General features: G+C 37.7%; 1 protein-coding gene across 2 annotated transcripts in view; it reads left to right on the top strand.

Moving 5' to 3' along the window:
* PRKG1 (protein kinase cGMP-dependent 1) overlaps positions 1-19,506 on the top strand; it is a 1,413,735-nt gene that overhangs the window by 137,023 nt on the left and 1,257,206 nt on the right. The window lies entirely within an intron of this gene.

Below are 19,506 nucleotides of genomic sequence, written 5' to 3'. Positions count from 1 at the left end.
GATTCTGCAATTCAGACTGTGTCATCTGACTTAGATGTGGTTCTGGCTAAAAATAAACAAAGACTTGGTTGAAATATTTGGCTTCTGTGCTTCCTGTTTTTCAAGCAATAAGGCAAAGTTGATGTTTTTACTTCTTAGAGCAGAAGTGTCTTTGATTACTATATGATAGAAACTCTCAATCATTTCCCATCATGTATGTTTAATACATTGCAAACCATTACTAAGAAATTCAGCAAAAAACCACACCCATATTTCTAAGGAATGGCCTTCTGGCTGAATAAAATCTCTTTTTAAATGAGAAAATACTTTGATTGCAACCCTTACTGAAAAAGTTTCTAAGTCCAATAATGCCTTTACTGAATTGTGAAAGAATGTCCAGACGCAGTTAAATTTTTCTCCCAGGCTCTTGAACGAATTCCAAGTTACAATTACTAAACATTATTGCCCACTATATCTCCAACAACTATTTATTTAAAACCTGCTATGTTCAAGATATTTTCTGTTTTCTGAGACTGTTGTATATCAAACATGTTATTTTCTTGTTACACTATTTTTTCCAATTATAGGTTTGGAAAAGAGCATCCCCATTAACTTTGAAGGCAAGTAGGAATTCTTAGACCTCAATCTTAGTTCTATTTTACATCATTGTAGCTCAGTCAATATTTAAATCAGTATCTACAACAGTTCAGGCACATTGTGTTAAGTTGCATAGAAACAGATGCAGTCAGTTACATGCAATGTTTAGAAGCTCATAGAAATGCATAGAGGAGGCTGGGCTTGGTAGCTCATGCCTCTGTAATCCCAGCACTTTGGGAGGCCAAGGCAGGCGAATCATCTGAGGTCAGGAGTTTGAGACAAGCCTGGCCAACATGGTGAAACTCCATCTCTACTAAAAATACAAAAATTAGCTGGGCAAGATGGTGGGCATCTATAATCCCAGCTATTCTGGAGGCTCAGGCAGGAGAATCGCTTGAACCTGGAAGGTGGAGGTTGCAGTAAGCCGAGATGGCGCCATTGCACTTCAGCCTGGGTGACAAGAGTGAGACTCTGTCTCGAAAAAAAGAAAAAAAAGAGATAGAGGAAGCCCTCTGAAGGGTATTCTCACAGCTGTGTTAAGCACTATGATTGAAGCATGCTTGATGGAGGAGGCAAAGGGACTAGAAGATCATTAGCAATGAGGGAAAGTCAGGAAAGTTTCTTGGAGGAGGTGATCATCTGAGTGATACATTCTGCATATGTGTTTGCAGGACATCAACCTTCTAGAAAGCAGTTTCAGTTGCTTTTATTTCAATTTAGCAATCACTTAATAAACACATTTTACTGATTGCATTGCATTTGGCAGGGAACAGGGATACAGGTTTAGAGATAATTGACCCTGGGTCCCTCCTCTTTCATTTTTCAGTCAAGCATTAAAACATCAAGTTGCACTCTATTAATTACTCTGCCAGCTCTGTGTTTTACCTGAAAGTTTTAAAGCTTATGTTCTTTGTTCCTCTTCACCAGTGGCCCTCTGTTCCTTTTTATGTAATTAAATCTTTGTTATTAGGATTGAATAAAATTATTATTTTTTTGGCAGAAATGCAGTTCATCTTTCAGGCTAGAATGGTTAACTAAAGCATCATTTCAGGCTTCTGTAATAAATGGAAAATGCTATTTTCCTTTTCTACTTCTTCTGAATATTGTTTATTTCCTAAAGAAGGACAAAGACTAATAGGCAATACTTTTGAGAAGTATTTAAACATTTCCTCTATATAAGGCATTACAGTTTATAATGCAGTTTTATATTATTTCATTTCATTAATTCTAACCATAACCCAGTGAAGAAGGTATTATTATCCTTTTTTTTTTTTTTTTTTTTTTTGGAATCTTGCTCTGTTGCCAGGCTGGAGTGCAGTGGCGCGATCTCGGCTCACTGGAACCTCCGCCTCCCAGGGTCAAGCGATTCTCCTGCCTCAGCCTCCTGAGTAGCTGGGACTACAAGTGTTTGCCACCACACCCAGCTAATTTTTGTATTTTTAGTAGAGATGAGATTTTACCATGTTGGCCAGTAGGGTCTCAATCTCCTGACCTCATGATCTGCCCCCTTTGGGCTCCCAAAGTGCTGGGATTACATGTGTGAGCCACCGTGCCTGGCCTATTATCCCCATTTTTAAGACCAAAAAAACTGAGGCTCAGATTAATCCAGTGACTTTCTCAAGATGCTATAGCATCTTGAGTTACATGAGAGTTCACTCTTCATGTAACTTCCCCAGTCCCCAGCCAATCCTGACTAAATTATTCTTTCTACTGTTTAGGATACTGCTTAAGTACATCTCCTCTAAAAAGCCTTCCGTGATCCCCCAGCACTTCCTGGGAATCCCTCTTATGTGCTCCTGTAGCACCCTCTATTTATCCATCATCCAAAGTAGCACTTGGAATCAATATTGTATTTTTACAATATCTTATTTTGTAAAATTTTTTTACAAATTTTCCGTTTACAAGCCTGTCTTCTCAATTCCACTTGCAAACAACTTGAGAAGTATCATATCTTCATTCTCACTGACTCCCCTTTTAGTGTACCTGCCACAGAGAAGATTTTCAAAAATCATTTATTGAATGAGAAAGCTAAATAATTAAAACCTTGTTTGAATGAAAATAAGATAATGTATGTGAAACTGCTTTGTAACACTTATGTGTATGAGATTTCTTAGTCAAATCACTAGGTACAAAATGTTATATTAGAATATAGTTTCAAACATTCAAAGAGTTTACCTTCTAGTCCAATAGACACTTTACTGATATGACCCAGTTATAAAACAGTTGCACTGACTTCAAATTTTTTCCTGGGGCTCTATTAATCTGTGATCTCCTACAGTCTTTACATTGGGATAGGTGTCATTTTAAATCATCATTTTTATATCTTCAGGTAAAACAAAAGAGTTGCAAAAGCCCCAATTGCTTATTTTAATATTAATTTTTATTTATTTATTTAATTTTTTTGATATGGGGTCTTGCTTTGTTGTCCAAGCTGTAGTGCAGTGGCACCATCATGGCTCACTGCAGCCTTGACCCCTGGGCTCAAGTGATCTTCCCACCTCAGCCTTCTGAGTAGGTGGGACCACAGGTGCGTGGGACCAGAGGTGCATGCCACCACATTAAGCTAATTATTGTTATTATTATTTTTAGGTAGAGACAGTTTCACCATGTTGCCCAGGCTGGTCTTGAACTCCTGAGCTCAAGCAATCTACCCATCTTGGCCTCCTATAGGGTTGGGATTACAGGCATGAGCCCCCGAGCCAGTGTTTGGAAAATTTTACATATATTAATTAATTTAATCTTCCATAACTATTCTAGGAGATACCTTTTCCAAATGAAGAACTTATCTTTATTTCCCCTTTATTGCTGAAGGGTAATTTTGCTGGATGTAGAATTCTAGGTCGGCTTTTTTCCTTTCACATTAAAAGTGTCATTTTCTTCTGGCTTGCATTGGTTCTTGACACAATGTCTAGGTAATTTTTATATTTTAGATTTGTTCTTCTGTATGCAATATGTCTTCTTTTTCCCTGTCTGTTCTTAAGATTGTCTCTAGTCATGGATTAGTCAAAATGGTTTCTGTGGCCTTGGAGAGGTTAAATAATTTAGTGGAGTCAGGATTAAAATTCAGCTAATATTTCTCTACAGGCCCTGCTCTTAACCAGTTGAACATGCTGCCTCTTTTACGGTAGATAAAATCAGTTTTTTTGATAAGGACGCTGAAGCAGAAAGAGGTGAATTTAGGTCTCCTGATTCTCAAGGTCAGCATTCTTATTTCCATTAATCACTCAGGACAGAAACATACCTAACTTTTTCTACAAACTTTTCTGAATATGTTTTTTAAAAGTTCAGGGCAATTACTTCCAACCCAGTATCCCTTTGATCTCTAGATAGTAGGGCTCAAAAAAGAAGTGTCAATATTTAAAAATTAGAAATCACACATTGACTCGATACGAGTACAGTGGGCTACAGAAGTATTTGACTCAGGCTGCTCATCTAGCTTTCCCTTTCACATCAGAAACTCTGATTGGTAATTATGCATTTATTTGATTACTTAAATAGGGAAACAAGAAAATTGTTACTTAGGAAATACATTTTATAGGACAAGACACTTTTAAATAATGGGATTTATAAGTAAACGTTACAAAAGGGATCTTTGCTGGTGAAAAGACTGGGAATTAGCGACCTGCTAATCCCTTTGATCTCTAGATAGTAGGGCTCAAAAAAGAAGTGTCAATATTTAAAAATTAGAAATCACACATTGACTCGATACGAGTACAGTGGGCTACAGAAGTATTTGACTCAGGCTGCTCATCTAGCTTTCCCTTTCACATCAGAAACTCTGATTGGTAATTATGCATTTATTTGATTACTTAAATAGGGAAACAAGAAAATTGTTACTTAGGAAATACATTTTATAGGACAAGACACTTTTAAATAATGGGATTTATAAGTAAATGTTACAAAAGGGATCTTTGCTGGTGAAAAGACTGGGAATTAGCGACCTGCAGTCTTACCCTTTCTGTCATTACGAACTCTATAGCTGGAAGGTTATGTAATTCTCAAATTTGTTTCATTACTGCCCACTTACAGCTACTATTATACCTCTAAACGGTCTGCTTTTTAGTGGAAGAAGAACACAATGCTATGGAAGATTTGGAAAAGGATAAAATATAATATTGTAGTATGAGCTTGTAATCATGATTTTATATAATAAAGATGGACTAACAGTAATCAAAACAATGTGGTACTGGCATAAAGACAGACATATAGTCTGATAGAATAGATTAGGGAGGCCGGAAATAAATACGACGTATGATCAGATGACTTTTGACAAGGCTACCAAGACCATTCAATGGGGAAGGGACAATCTTTTCAAACAAATGGTGGTAGGAAAATTGGATATCCACATGCCAAACAAGGAAGCTGGGTCCTTACCTAACACCATATACAAAAATTAACTCAAAATGGATCAAAGGCCTAAATGTAAGGCCTAAAACCATAAGGCTCTTAGAATAAAACATATGGGGAAAGCTTCAAAACACTGGATTTAGTAATGGTTTCTTGAGGATGACACAAAATAGGCAACAAAAGAAAAAAAATAGACAAATTGGACTTCATGAAAATAAAAAAAAAATGTGTCTCAAAAGACAATATCAACAAAGTAAAAAAACCCCACAGAATGGGAGAAAATATTTGCAAATCGTATATATGAAAAGGAATTAATATCCAGAATATGTAGAGAACTCCTGAAACTAAGCAACAAAACAAAACAAAACAAAAACTCTATTTAAAAATGGGCAAAGGAAATGAATAGAAATTTTTTAAAGAAGATATATAAATGACCAATAAGCACATAAAAAATGCTAAACATCACTAATCATTAGGGAAATACAAATCAAAACTATGAGATGCTACTTCACACCCATTAAAATGGCTACTATAAAGAAAAAAACCCAGAAAATAGCAAGTTTTGGCAAGGATATGGAAAAATTGGAAGTCTTGTGTGTTGTTGCTGGGAATGTAAAATGGAATAGCCACTAAGAAAAATAGTATGATGGTTTCTCAAAAAATTAAAAATAGAATTACCATATGAGCTAACTATTCTACTATTACATGCTAGGCTAATTATTTTTATTTTTTATTTTTTGATGGAGACAGGGTTTTGCCATGTTGCCGAGGCTAATCTTGAACTCCTGAGTTTAAGCAGTCCACTTGCCTCAGTGGATTGAGATTACAGGCATGTTGAGATTACAGGCATGTTGAGATTACAGGCGTGAGCCACTGAGCCTGGTCAATTTTATTCTTTGGGATATATTCCCCAAAGAATTGAAAACAGAGTCTCTAAGAGACATGTACTATAAACATGTCAACACGTCTCCATTTAACAACATTTTTTAGCATCATACTATTTGCCAGGCACTGTTCCAGATGCTTAGGCTGCATCAAATGAACAAAATAGACAAGAATCCCTGCCTTCACAGCTTACATTCTGGAGGGATGTGTCTGTTATAATGTCTGTATTTTAAATAATGCTTTAAAAATATGAAAATATACTAAAACTTTATTAATAGCCCTCAACACTTCAGAGCTCATATTGTATTCTCAAAATAGCTCAAAGGTGTCTCTTGGCAATATGAACAGTTTTCTCATAGATTCTGTAAATTTAGAAGGCACCAAAATTATGCCTCAGAAATTAACCCCAATCTCAGTCCACTTTAGTCAGCAGGATTTTCACCAGCTTCCCCCATAAAAGCAGTCTTCTCACATGATTGTACTTCAGGGCTCTGGAGGTAAAAAAGAAATGGAGTAGGGAAAGTTTCATAAATGAGTCAAAATTGATTTATCCATTGAATTTAGCTGATCAAATGTTCTTCAATATTAAATGTTATTAAGATGCATTCTAGAGGAGATATGTTAGTAAGACCATCTTTGGAATTTGGAGTCCATACTTGTAGTTTAATAAAGCATTTGTGTCTCAAAACTGTGCCTGTTGAAATTCGTACCTATGTAGGGGTGTGTGTCTGTGTGTGTGTCTGTGTGTATGTTTATGTAAGTTAAAACAGTGAAGATCCCCATAAAAATGTGCATTTTATTGTGGAGAGTTTAATCTGTTGACTCGAGACCAGAGTTATCAAATATGGTACAGTCTTTAATCAGATTAGTTTGCAGGTTCCTGGAACAGTAGATTAATTTTGATATAGAAGGAAGAAAATCAAGTCCAAAGCAATTTCATGAGAACAGCATCACTGCAGGGTTAGACAGAGCTCCTAAAGGAATCTCATACGGCCAAAGAATCCCAGGGAGTAAGGTCCTAATGACAAACCATACGTCCGTAACAATTTTACCAAAGAATAGCCCACCCTCTTGCTTCCCATAGCATTTCTCAGCAAATCTAACTTTTGCTAGAACTTGCTACCAAATCTAGGAAACTTTCCTATTTGATTATTCAGTGTGTCTCTCCATCACAATTATATCATCAGTTAATAATTCTGACCCATTTTTCTAAAAGACAGCACAAATTCTTTCTAGCTAGTCATATTGGAAATCTTTCTTCCTCAACAGATTTGGCAGACTGTGTGGAGCAGATAAAAGGTAGAATTTTTTTCCTCCTAATCTAATTGCCTACAGATCTTCCATCAACTAAAAATAAAAAGCCTGGTTCTTTTTTTTTGTTTTGCTTTGTTTTTGAGGTGAAGTCTCGCTCTTGTCACCCGGGCTGGAGTGCAATGGTGCAATCTTGGTTCACTGCAACCTCTGCCTCCCGGATTCAAGTGATTCTCCTGCCTCGGCCTCCTGAGTAGCTGGTATTACAGGCGCCTGCCACCACACCTGGCTAATTTTTGTATTTTTAGTAGAGATGGGGTTTCACCATGTTGGCCAGGCTGGTCTCGAACTCCTGACCTCAGGCAATCCACCTGCCTCGGCCTCCCAAAGTGCTGGGATTACAGGTGTGAGCCACTGCGCCTGACCAAGCCTGGTTCTTATAATGAGTATGAATCTTATTCGACAAACTCAAATGTGCAAGCAACACATCTCTTTATTTTTATAAAATCAATTAATATCTGACCTTGAGCTCCTGTTGGGGCATTCAATTCTAGTCATTACTGGAGTTCTGTCCTCCTTGAAGTTGTGCAGAAGTCCTAGGATCATGACCCATCACCAGAACATTGGAGCAGTTCCTCCAGTTGTCAGTAATCAGACTGTGTTGATCATCACTGAGCTACCCATTGCCTCAATTGCATGGGGGCCTCAGGTCTGTTGGATCAGCTGTTTCTAAGCCACTCTTATAGCATAGGAGTGTTTGGTGAGGCTGGAGCCCCCTGTGTCTGGGTTCGGAACACTTCATTTCTTGACATCTCCTCTTCAGGGCACTGTTGCTCAGCCTTGTTCAGATCCATTTCACCTTTGTGGCATGCTGATTTCTCTTTCCTTCCAGGTCTGGAAAGCCTGTGTCTTTTATTTTGTTGCCTCTCCAAGTCCTCCCCTCTCTCTCCACTTCCTCTTGGACACCTAGAGCAGTGGGCTTTTCCCAAAGATGGGAAGGGAGTGCCTGGCAGACAACCTGTACTCTCAGCTCTTTAATGTAAACTTAGCCCAAGTGAGCTGCTTGAGATGAAAGAAGTGAACACAATATAGGAAGAACAAACACACCTTGATATATGAATTATTATTATTTTTCCCCAAAAGTAAATCAATTAGAAAAAAAAGATCCTTGTCCACTTTTACTCTGAATAACAAATATAGAAGTGTATATTAATTGACTCAAAATAGAACATAGGATTTAACATAGATGCTAAAATTCAGATAAATTAAGACTTAAAAGCTCTGTACAAAAAATTAGCTGGGCATGGTGGTGGGTACCTATAATCCCAGCTACCTGGGAGGCTGAGGCAGGAGAATCGCTTGAACCCGGGAGGTGGAGGTTGTAGTAAGCCAAGATCGCACTACTGCACTCCAGCCTGGGCGACAATAGCGAAGCTCCGTCTCAAAAACAAAATAAAACAAAACAAAAAACATCTGTATCCACAGCATGCAATCAGATAGCTAGTGAGGCAGCCTGACTAAGTAGAAAGGCCATTTGACAGAAGAGAAAGTATCTGGATTCTAATATGGGTGCTCTCATGGAGCTATGTGTTACCCTTAGAGTCAAGGAAGAGTACAAATTCTCGTCCTTAGCTTCAACCATGTCAAGCTAGGGGGCAAAATTATATAATCTCTAATGCCCTAATAGTTCAAACACTTTATGATTTTAACTGCCCTTCTGCCACTATGAAACACTGTTTACTAAATAAAGAGCACTTGTCCAAATTTGCCGTGTGAAAAATTCAGCCTGAACACTGTCTTTTATATGTGCTACACAACCCTTATGTAAGAGCATTGGGAAAGTCATGGCCCTTTTCACAGTGAACTGTCCAGTGAGATTTATCTATAAAGCATTGAGAAGTTTGGTACAATAACTGTCAAATGACAGGCTTATAGAAACAGAGATGAAACCCAGAAAACTAGAAGAAATCGTGACCTGTGCACCTATATTATCCTGCACTGATTTTTCTCTTTTTACCAGGTAGATTCACAGAGATGGAGTCTAGTATATTAAATCATGAGGATTTGTTTAAATTAATCACTTAAAGCACACAAAAAGCAGATTAGAAGTAAAAATAAGTAATGCATAACCTAGGCATTTTCTCTAGGTTCTCAAAATTCACTGCTTTTCACAGTTCAATTCCATTTGAATTTAAGCCAGTTTTCCTCTAGGTCTTACCAAACTATCTTTAGAATTTAGATAACCCTGGTTATGCTCTGAGGAAAATAAACAAAAAGAAAGCCACATAACACAAAAACAATGTTCACTTTAAAATTTAGCCAAGAACATTCAGAACTGGCAGAGATTCTGATATTCCAAAGATTTCCAGGCAAATATTGCAAGCTTTAAGCATTCTATTTTGAATAGTGAAACATTTATACCATTCTAATTGACACTGTAATTTTCAACATATCAGAATAATAGATTGCATTCAAAATTTAGCATCTCTGTAGCTCCAAAACAACCTCCATATTAGAACTCCAGATGTTCAAGCAGTCATCACTGCTTGATTGTGCCAGGTAAGACTTGGTGTTAATTTGCACATAAAAAGAAGGCTTCTAAATATAAATTGGGATCTTCCTCAGTATTGGTCAGAATTAAGTACTTACAATAATTTCTGTTTTTTCCATGAGTTCTTAACTATATGAGTAATCACTACGGTTTTTTTACTGAGGCCCAAATCATAGCCAATGATGTAGGTAGGGTTAATTATATTGAAGGACAATGTAGACAGAACAGATTTTTCTTTCTTCTCCCTGGTCTGTATCACAGGAAGGATCTGTACCTTCCTCATATGAACATAATGATAGTAGTCATGTTCATTAAGCTTGTACTAAGTTCTATGTACTTGACCTAGATATTATTTCATTTGATGTTTATAATAACCTATGGCATAGATACTTTTTAGATGAAGAAATTTAGATGAAGAAATTGATTAATCAAATAATTTGAGAAGAAAATCTACGTAACTGTATTAGTTTGTTCTCACACTGCTATTGCTATAAAGAAATACCTGAGACTGGGTAATTTATAAAGAAAAGAGATTTAATTACCTCAGGCTGTACAGGAAGCATGGCTGTGGAGGCCTCAGGAAACTTACAGTTATGGCAGAAGGTGAAGGGGAAGCAGGCACTTCTTACATAGCCAGAGCAGGAGGAAGAGAGGGAAACGGGTAGGTACGACACACTTTTAAGCAACCAGATCTTGGGATAACTCATTCACTATCACCAGAGCAGCACCAAAGGGGATATCCATCCCCATGATCCAGTCACCTCCCACCAGGCCCCACCTCCAACATTGGAGGTTACCATTTGACATGAGATTTGGGCAGGGGACACAGACCCAAACCATATCAGTAACCATAAATCCTGAGCTCCTGTGTGCCATACCATGGCTCACTTTGGGCACTCTCAAGCCCAGCTACCCAGTTGATTGGACCAGCTGGACTGGGTGCAGGCTAAAAACCCCTTTTTGTTATTAACCACTCCCTTCTAAACTTGCTCCATAGACTTGTTCCTCCTCTTTCCTAGATGAAATCTTGTGCAGATAGTATACCTTTCCAGTCTTGATCAATCACAATAACAGCCTCATTTTAATCCATTACAATTTCCTATATAGTGAAATATCAAAATTCCAAACTTCTCATCCCCCAACTTTATCCTCTATCAGTCTTGAGAGTTGCATTGAGAAAGAGCGGTATGTGTGGGCTCATTTTATTTTGCTTGGTCATTTTTTCCTGTACTCAATCACTGCTTTATCTGATCAGGGGAAAGGGTCTGAATTTAACTGGCTGGTCCTGGTGTCATGGGATGTTGACACCCTCTGATTGAAGCTGACATCCAGAGCTGACTCTTTCTGCTTTGGACACTTGTTGAGATTCCCCTGGGGGCTCTGGCTGAGAAGCTCCTTAAGGACCTCTCTTCATGCAGGCACGTTTCTCCTCCCATTGGCTGCCCAACTCTGTCATGCTCAGACCCTATGCTGGTGTCCCTTTCCCCTCAAAGTGGTCTTCTTGGATTGGCTGCAAGTTTGGTCCCCTTTGTCTTATTGTCAGTAGAAGAACAAGTAGATCTCAATGCAGCCACCTCTACTCTGTCGTCAGGCTGAAACTGTTCCACGCATAGCTTTAGACTCCTCAGGCACCACAAGTTCTTTAAACTATGGAAGACATGGGCAAAATTATTTGATTCTCATAAAGTAGATCTTATCACTTGGCTTGAGGGAAGGTTATGGGTTGAATTGTGTCCCTTCAAATTCGTATTTGCAGTCCTAACCCCCAGTACCTGAGACTGAAACCTTATTTGGAAATAGTCATTGCAGTTATAATTAGTTCAGTTAAGACAAGGTCATGCTGGAGTAGGATGGGCCCCTAATCTAATATGACTGATGTCCTCATAAAAAGGGGGAAATTTGGACACAGACTGCACCCAGAAAATATGCCATGTGAATATAAAAACAGAAGATTGGGGTGATGTGTCCACAAGCCAAAGAACACCAAAGATTGACAGCAAACCACCAGAAGCTAGGAGAGATGCATGGAACAGGCTCCTCCTCCCAGCTCTCAAAAGGACCCAACCCTGCCAACACCTTGATTTTGGACTTCTAGCCTCCTGAACTGAGAGACAATAAATTTCTATTGTTTAGGCCACCCACCCTGTAGCACTTTGTTATAACAGTTATAACAGCCCTAGGAAGCTAATACAGAGGGGAATAAACATCCTGTGCCCCTCTCTCATGCCCTCATGGGGAGAAATGGAACAGAGACTGCCAGATAAATTCTTTTTCAGTCTCTCCAAATTCAACCTCTTACATTAGCTGGAGGTGGACAATCAGCTAATACTCACAAAACAGATTTTAAACCACTCCCTTCACAAGTCCTGCCTGGATGATCTTGCACCTCACTTTAGAATGCAAGGGTTCATGGAATCTAGTGCCAATCAGCCATCCTAGTTTCTTTATTCATGGGAATAAGTGCATCAAGTGAGAACTCTTGACTCATGCTGCCTTGGGTCCAGGCTTTGTGCTGAGATGTGGCTTAAATTTTATCTCTTTTCCCTCTTTGTCTTCTCGAGTCACAGCAGCTAGTTGTGGATAACTTCAGGATACTAAATTAAAGGTACATCTTATCCTAGCAGTAACAACTTTGTAATAGCTGTCAGTGATGGTGGGGAATTAAATAGGGTGGAGGAAAAGGCAGAGAACTAAGATTTATTAAGCACCTATGTGTGCTAGGGTCCATGCTGCATATTTTGTATGCATTATCTTCCTTAATTATTACACCTCTGAAAATAAGCATTAAGATTAGCTTTTGCAAAGAGGAAATGAGAGCTCAGATATATTACCCAAATTGTATGCATTTCACTAAAGCAGGGCTGGACCTAGAATCAAATCTATATCTGTCAAATCTCTTATTCAAAAAATCCACATCTCTTACTCAGGATTTACTACATAAGTTTTGGATCCCAGTGCAAAATGAAATGTGAGGCTCCTTGTTAAAAGATCATGAAGAGTTTCAAGATGGTGACTGCAGAGCGTTAAACCAACTGCTCTGGTGTGGCTGCCCAGGTTGCAAACCTATGAAGCCAGCCTTCTTTGATTCTTCCACAACACTCTGCTGGGGAAATGTTGATGAATCTGAATGCTTCACAAATCTTATTAGCTGGCTTTAGCATCTCATTGATCCTGTGTGTTTCAAGGGAGAAAATAAATTGATATCTGTATCACTACACTTCTCAAAGGTATATTGACCTAGTGTTCTCTTTGAAAGATTAGCGTCCCATAGGTTTTCAATGGATGGGCCATTTATCTAGCTCACCTAAAGGCTATTGGGCAGTTTTGGAATAAGTTGTTGCATAATCAATTTTGGTACTTATTCTTTGTTATGCCCCTTTTTCAGAACTTCAATGATTTCATCAACATTAACTTAAGTTTTGTTTAGATGTATCTAAAACTTAAAGTGTAGAAGAATTTTTGAATGGAATTTAAAATGATCACATTGAGAACATTATCATTAAATCTTGCTATTTTAAAATGTTTTCCAAAGATTAAGGCAAATAGAGCTTTAAAAACATGTAAGAAAATCTTAATTTTTACTAAATCTTCTCAAGGTTACTCTCAGATGGGAAAATAGTACTCCAACTTTCAGAGATCATTATGTTAACAAGATCAAAATGGTGCTACACCAAGTGGAAAGTGATTATTTATTACCAGCATGTTTTGCTATTTAAGATTCTCAGTTTCTTATATGCAACCCAGGAACCCTTAATTGTCTTCCCTGTCAGCTCATTTTGACAACCATTCATTTTTTAAAATATCAGACTGAAAAGAAACAATCTCCTGGTTGTAATAATTATATACAGCTGATTTCTCTCTGGTAGATAATGCTAGACAAAGACAAGGCATTTATCATAGATAAACACACTGAGGCAGGGCTGAGACAATCAAAGTGAAAGATCTTTTTTCTTGTGAGGCGCTTTTATTCCAGTGACCTTATTTCTGTTATTCAAAACCACTAAGAGGAAACTGATGAATATTTGAGAAAGACAAATAACTCTGGTGCCCCATATTACTCCTAAAAAATATAAATGTCCTGGTTTAAAAATCAGATATGCTAATTTATTTAAATGCGGGAGTTCCAAATGAAAAATATCTTTGAGGAAGCCCCAGGTTATTTTCCTCCTGGCTTTCAGGAATGAAATTAAACAATTAAATATCAGAAAGCATAAAATGACTTTAAATTGTTTTTTAATCCAGTGATTTATCAGGTCACAATCCAGGGCCATAGTGAAGTTGAGTGGCGCTGTTTTCACTTGTGCCTTCATGTAAGTTGGCCAGTAACTATCTGTTGATTGGATTTGGCTGTATTCTCAATGAAATCCTAGTGCTCTAGAAAAGAATGAGCTTGGCAGTCAGATGGGGAAACAACAACAACAAAATTACAATAATCTGCCTAATTTTATTGCTGGGAGAAGACAGGGAAGAGAAGCCAGGAAAAAAAAAATTCAGATAACAGAAAGGAAGAGGCAGAGTGGAAAGACAAAGAAATTGTCAGGGAAGAAGAATGAGAAAAATACCAGGAGTTCAAGCCAAGGATGGATTTAAGTTTGTTGGCTCAAATAAGTAAGAAGCTCATTAGAAGTTCCTACTCTAGAGGAGTGGCAAAACCAGGCAGGGTAATTTTTCTTTAGAAACATGTCTGATTTCTTTTGTTATTTTTGCAGCTATCATCATTAGATGTTTGTTCATTCGAGAATATAAACTCATAATTTAACATGTTACCTAAACTAACTTGCCATACTAAATTTAATTCTGTGATCCAAAGCCCAATCTGTGTTTATTTTTAATAAAAGTTTTATTTAAAAATAACCAATAGCTTAGTTAACAGCTGTTCTCTCAAGGAACACAAGATAACTTCCTTTCTTCCACTCCTTTTGTCCATGGGCAGCTCTGTGTGAATGGAAAGGCACCAAATAAAGCCATTTTGTTATTTCTATCTTGGTGTCAGATATTAAATTTGCAGTGTAAGGTTACAAAAAGCACAAGCTGCCATTTCACTTTGGGCAAATTTGCTTCAAAATAATAGCTAGGAAAATGAAGACCCAACCTTTATGGCAACAATTCAATAACAGGGAGGTGATCAGGTCACACGACTGCACCAACATTCATCACTCAGTGTGATCACACAGGTATTATTCATTTGGCATCACAGAAATGAAGTCATTATAACCAACGGCTGTGTCATCAGATCAGCATCTGCTGCTCTGGAAAGAAGCTCCTCATCTTTGCCTAATGGTTTATATTTGAGAAAGGTCTCAGTACCCAGAGTTTAACAGTCCATGTCATTAGCCTGTAACTATTTTTTTTAGAAAGTCACCTCATCCATTTCCTTTATTACCATATTTCTCATGCAAGAATGTCAGAAGTCATAAAACTTGTGATATCTTGCAGGACACATTAGGAAATGTGTTGGAATGTGCTCATTGGATTGATTCAGCTCTGGGGGAACAAGCCCTAATAAAATAACAGTAGACCTCAAAAATTAGGTTCCAGTCCCGACTCTGACATGAGCAAGTTGTACCCATGGATGAGTCATTTAAATTTGTTCTTGGTTTGCTTATTTGAGAACAAATTAGCTCCTTTTCCATTTCATCGATTTCTTGTGAGGATCAAATGAAATCATGGCTTTGATATGAGTGCAAAACATTATACGAATGTAGGATTGTGTGCTCCAGAGTTAGACTACCTGCGTCCAAACCAGGGCTCCCCTATTTGCTGGCTGTGTAACCTGGGGCGAGTAGGATAACTTCTCACATGTTCTCATGTGGGGAAGATTATGATTGCGATAATAATAATAATTAAATCTATCTCCTAGAACTGTTTTGGAGATTAATTAGGATAATGTTGTAAAGTAATTAATATTCTTCTGATAGAGAAAATAGCAAACAACTATTAATTGTTACTGTTAGAGAAACAGAAATTCAAGTCATTCCGTGCATTTTAGTATACTTCTATGATGCTTCCTTCAGTAGATTTTCAATAAAAGGCTGTTGGATAATAGTAAATTGAACACTGTATTTATCTTTAGGGTCAAATAAATACCAATGACTATATTTACTGTTTTTTTCATAATAAGCCTTTTGATAAATTATCTATAATTTATAACTGTCAAAGAAAAGTTCTTCTTTTTCAAAAAATAGCACTATATTATTTAAAAGAATTATAAATATCTAAATATGTGAATGATTGTCACATGTTTTCACTTGCCTGATACACCAAGGGATCACATAAATTATAATGAATTATAAAATCAGAGAAGAAATTGATCAAAGAATCAGATTTTTTTCCAAAGGACTACTTGTCTGTTAGAATTTGCTTAAATTCTTTCTGATAGAAAGTGCTTCCTGATGCAACTCATTCTCTGTAACCAAAGAAAGAAACATATTTGCAAAATTTTCAGATGGATTACTGATATGGTTTGGATATTTGTCCCTTCCAAATCTCATGTTGAAATGTGATCCCCAATTTTGGAGGTGGGGCTTAGTGGGAGGTGTTTGGGTCATGGGAGGGGATCCTTCATGAATGGCTTGGTGCCATCCTTGCAGTAATGAGTTCTTGCTCTATTAGGTCATGCCAGAGCGGGTTGTTTAAAGAGCCTGAACCCCCCCCCCCCCCACCATGTGATACATCGGCTCCCCTTTGCCTTTCCACCATGATTAAAAGCTTCCTGAAGTCCTGATCAGAAGCAGATGCTGGTGCCATGCTTGTTGTACAGCCTGCAGAGCCATCAGCTATTTAAACCTCTTTTCTTTATAAATTACCCAGCCTCAGGTATTCCTTTATGGCAACACAAAATGGACTAACAAAACTACCTCTCAGTTTCAGAAGGTCCCATTTGATTCAGTGATTTTAATTTTTTTACTAGTTAGAGATTCCTATGGGGAAAGGACTCAAGAGGTCACCTAGTTCCTTGAGTGCTTTCCTACCTTCATGGATTATATTGTCTGGAAAAGATCAATCTTGACTCTATTTGCATTTTCAAAAGTATTCATTGATGAATCTTCTAAATTTTCCCTTTAGAATTCAGTCCTATGTCTAACAAATTTCTAGGTGGTAGATTGGAATTCACAGAGGGTGAATAAAAGGTTATTAACGTTAATCTCCTAGGCTCTTCATATATAGAGGCATATTTACCCTGTTTGCAAAATAGGTCAAGCTGTAACTCTTAAATTTGTGACAATGTTGGTTTTCTCAACTAAATTTAAATTTTCTGGAGGACAAGCCACTTTTCATAGACCTTGGCGATAGACCAAAGAATCTAGCAGAAAGATAAAGAGATGGCAGCTTCTCAACAAATGCTTTAGAATGGTCTTAAACCAAGAGTCTCTAAATAGATATTATTTATTTTCTAGACCCAAGGATTGGAGCAGAGGGCAGGAGGTGAATGGGAAAGAATGAGGAAGAAGGAAACGTATTTATTGAGTGGCCAGTGTGCATCAAGCATATTGCTCTTTACTGTATACATGCAGTATCTTGTTTTTATCATATCAGCCCTATGAAGTAAATACTGTGACACAATTTTATGGATAGAATTAAGGCTCAGAGAAGTGACATGAGTTATCCAAGATCACAAGACCAGTATGTGGTCAAAATGCAAGTCCACCTGATGCCTTTCCATGCTCTTTTCTTGTTCACACAGGATTATAACATATCACAGTTTATTATATATCTCATCATATGAATAAAAATATGCCAGTTATGTTAAGGAGAAATTATGCACTGTTAAACCTTGAACTAGGAAATGAACCTGTGATTTTAGGTATTTTGTCAATTAAACAAGAAAGCCTAAAGAAATGTTAAGCCTATTGAGCAATATAGAATATCATTTATATGAAGCATATTTATCTCAAAGCTGGTTGGATGCTCTGTATAGGAAAAACATTAAAATTGTTCTGCTTCACTGAAGTTGAGTGGGGGGAACTGCAGGTTTTCTTGGGAGATCTTCCAGCTGTTCAGTGTGTGCTGAGAAGAACATTCCAGGCTCCTGAAGCAGCTGCCAGTGTCCTTGGAACTCAGCAGAAAGACAACAGGCTGCCAGGATCATGTGTACCTGTTGTCTCCAATTCCTGCCTCTCTGAGGATCTGTGACTTGCAGCTCATTGGCACTACCCCTCTGCTGGTATTTAGTATTGACAGTCTCAGCTCTACTTCTCCAATTTTAACCCCCAAAGGTTTCTTGGCAACTCTCATCTGCTATTATTATTTCCTCTTTCATCTTTTTTTTTTTTTGCCCTTGTCGATTTTTTAAACTTCTGAACTTTGAATTTAATAGATTTTATTTCCACAGACAATGAAGATAATGCATGTGTTCAATGTAATATACAAATATTATTTTGGTGCCAGCCATGGTGGCTCACACCTGTAATCCCAGCACTTTGGGAAGCTGAGGGAGGTGGATCACTTAAAGTCAGGAGTTCGAGACCATCCTGGCCAACATGGCAAAACCCCGTCTATACTAAAAATACAAAAATTAGCTGGGAATGGTGGCTCATGCTTGTAATCCCAGCTACTCAGGAGGGTGAGGCAGGAGAATCACTTGAACCCAGGAGGCAGAGGTTGCAGTGAGCTGAGACTGCGACACTGCACTCCATGCAGTGGGTGGGTGACTCCGTCTCAAACAAACAAACAAATATTATTTTGGGGTATGTGTATGCGTGCATGTGTGTGTTTATTCTAAGCTTTCTTATTGAAATTTTTTTTTAATTTCTTATTTTTAAAAATAAAAATTGTGGGTATATAGTAGATGTATATATTTTGGGGGTACATGAGATGTTTTGATACAGGTATGCAATGTGAAATAATCATGTCATGAAGAATGGGATATCCATTCTCTATGCTGACGTATCTTATTTCTACTACAGTTTCTAATTACTTCCCTAACTACTCTGCTTTTTTTCTTCTTTTCTTGTCCCCTAACTTCCATGACTTTCTATATTCCCTGTCTTAGAATGCTCATCCTTCTCAAAGCTTATATTCCCTTATCTCCAGACATAACTACAGTTCTGATTATTAAGCCTCAGTCTCCTATGTCCAGTTACTCATAGGACATCTTCATTTGGACGTGCTTCCCTCCTTCAAGTATGAAATGCCCACCCCGTCATGTCCTCACAACAGGGCACCTTATTTCCATTCCTGATATAGGCACCCTTCAAAATAGTAATAATAGAAGATATTTATTGAAAGCTTACTGGGCAAGCCATTACCCTAATCTGTCTTTCTAAGGAAACTGAGGTTGGAGAGGAAAGATAAGTGCTACGTCTCACAGCTAGTAAGTCATAAGTGATGGAGCCACAATTTGAAGTCAGTCTCACTATAGGACATGTACCATTTCCCACACTGCTTTGTTTTATACTTATCTTTGAATAACAGGAATCAGTTTCATCCCTTAATGTCAGGATAATGGCATTTAGGTTGGCCAATTTAGGCACTGCTATACACATGGGATGTATCCAATAAATATGTGTTGTATCTACCACACAGCCCTCTAGACACATTTCGGAGTGAAGAGTTATGTTTAAATCACATGTCTTAAAAGGTATGATTCCCAAGCATTAGTGATGAAAATTACTGTGGAAAATACCTGTCATCCAGAGAGCTATGTTTGCAGAAGAAAGGCCATTTTTAATCTAAGCTAATTGAGGACACGGAGGAAAAAAGAAAGTAAATACCCTCAACTCATGGTATTTCAGCATTCCATTGCATTATATCCTACAGTGTTTGCTCTTATTTCAAGTTTGCTCATTTGTTTTTATGCCTCTCACTATCTCTGTCGTCCCTTTAAGATTTAAATCTTTTGAGGGTTCCTTTTCTCTTTAAGTCACTTTGAATATTATGTAGGCCACAGCATGCCT

Source organism: Gorilla gorilla, chromosome 8, assembly GCF_029281585.2.
Source record: "Gorilla gorilla gorilla isolate KB3781 chromosome 8, NHGRI_mGorGor1-v2.1_pri, whole genome shotgun sequence".
Classification (NCBI taxonomy): domain Eukaryota; kingdom Metazoa; phylum Chordata; class Mammalia; order Primates; family Hominidae; genus Gorilla; species Gorilla gorilla.
The sequence above is the reverse complement of the archived record's forward strand: the minus strand, read 5'-3'. Positions and strand labels throughout refer to the sequence as shown.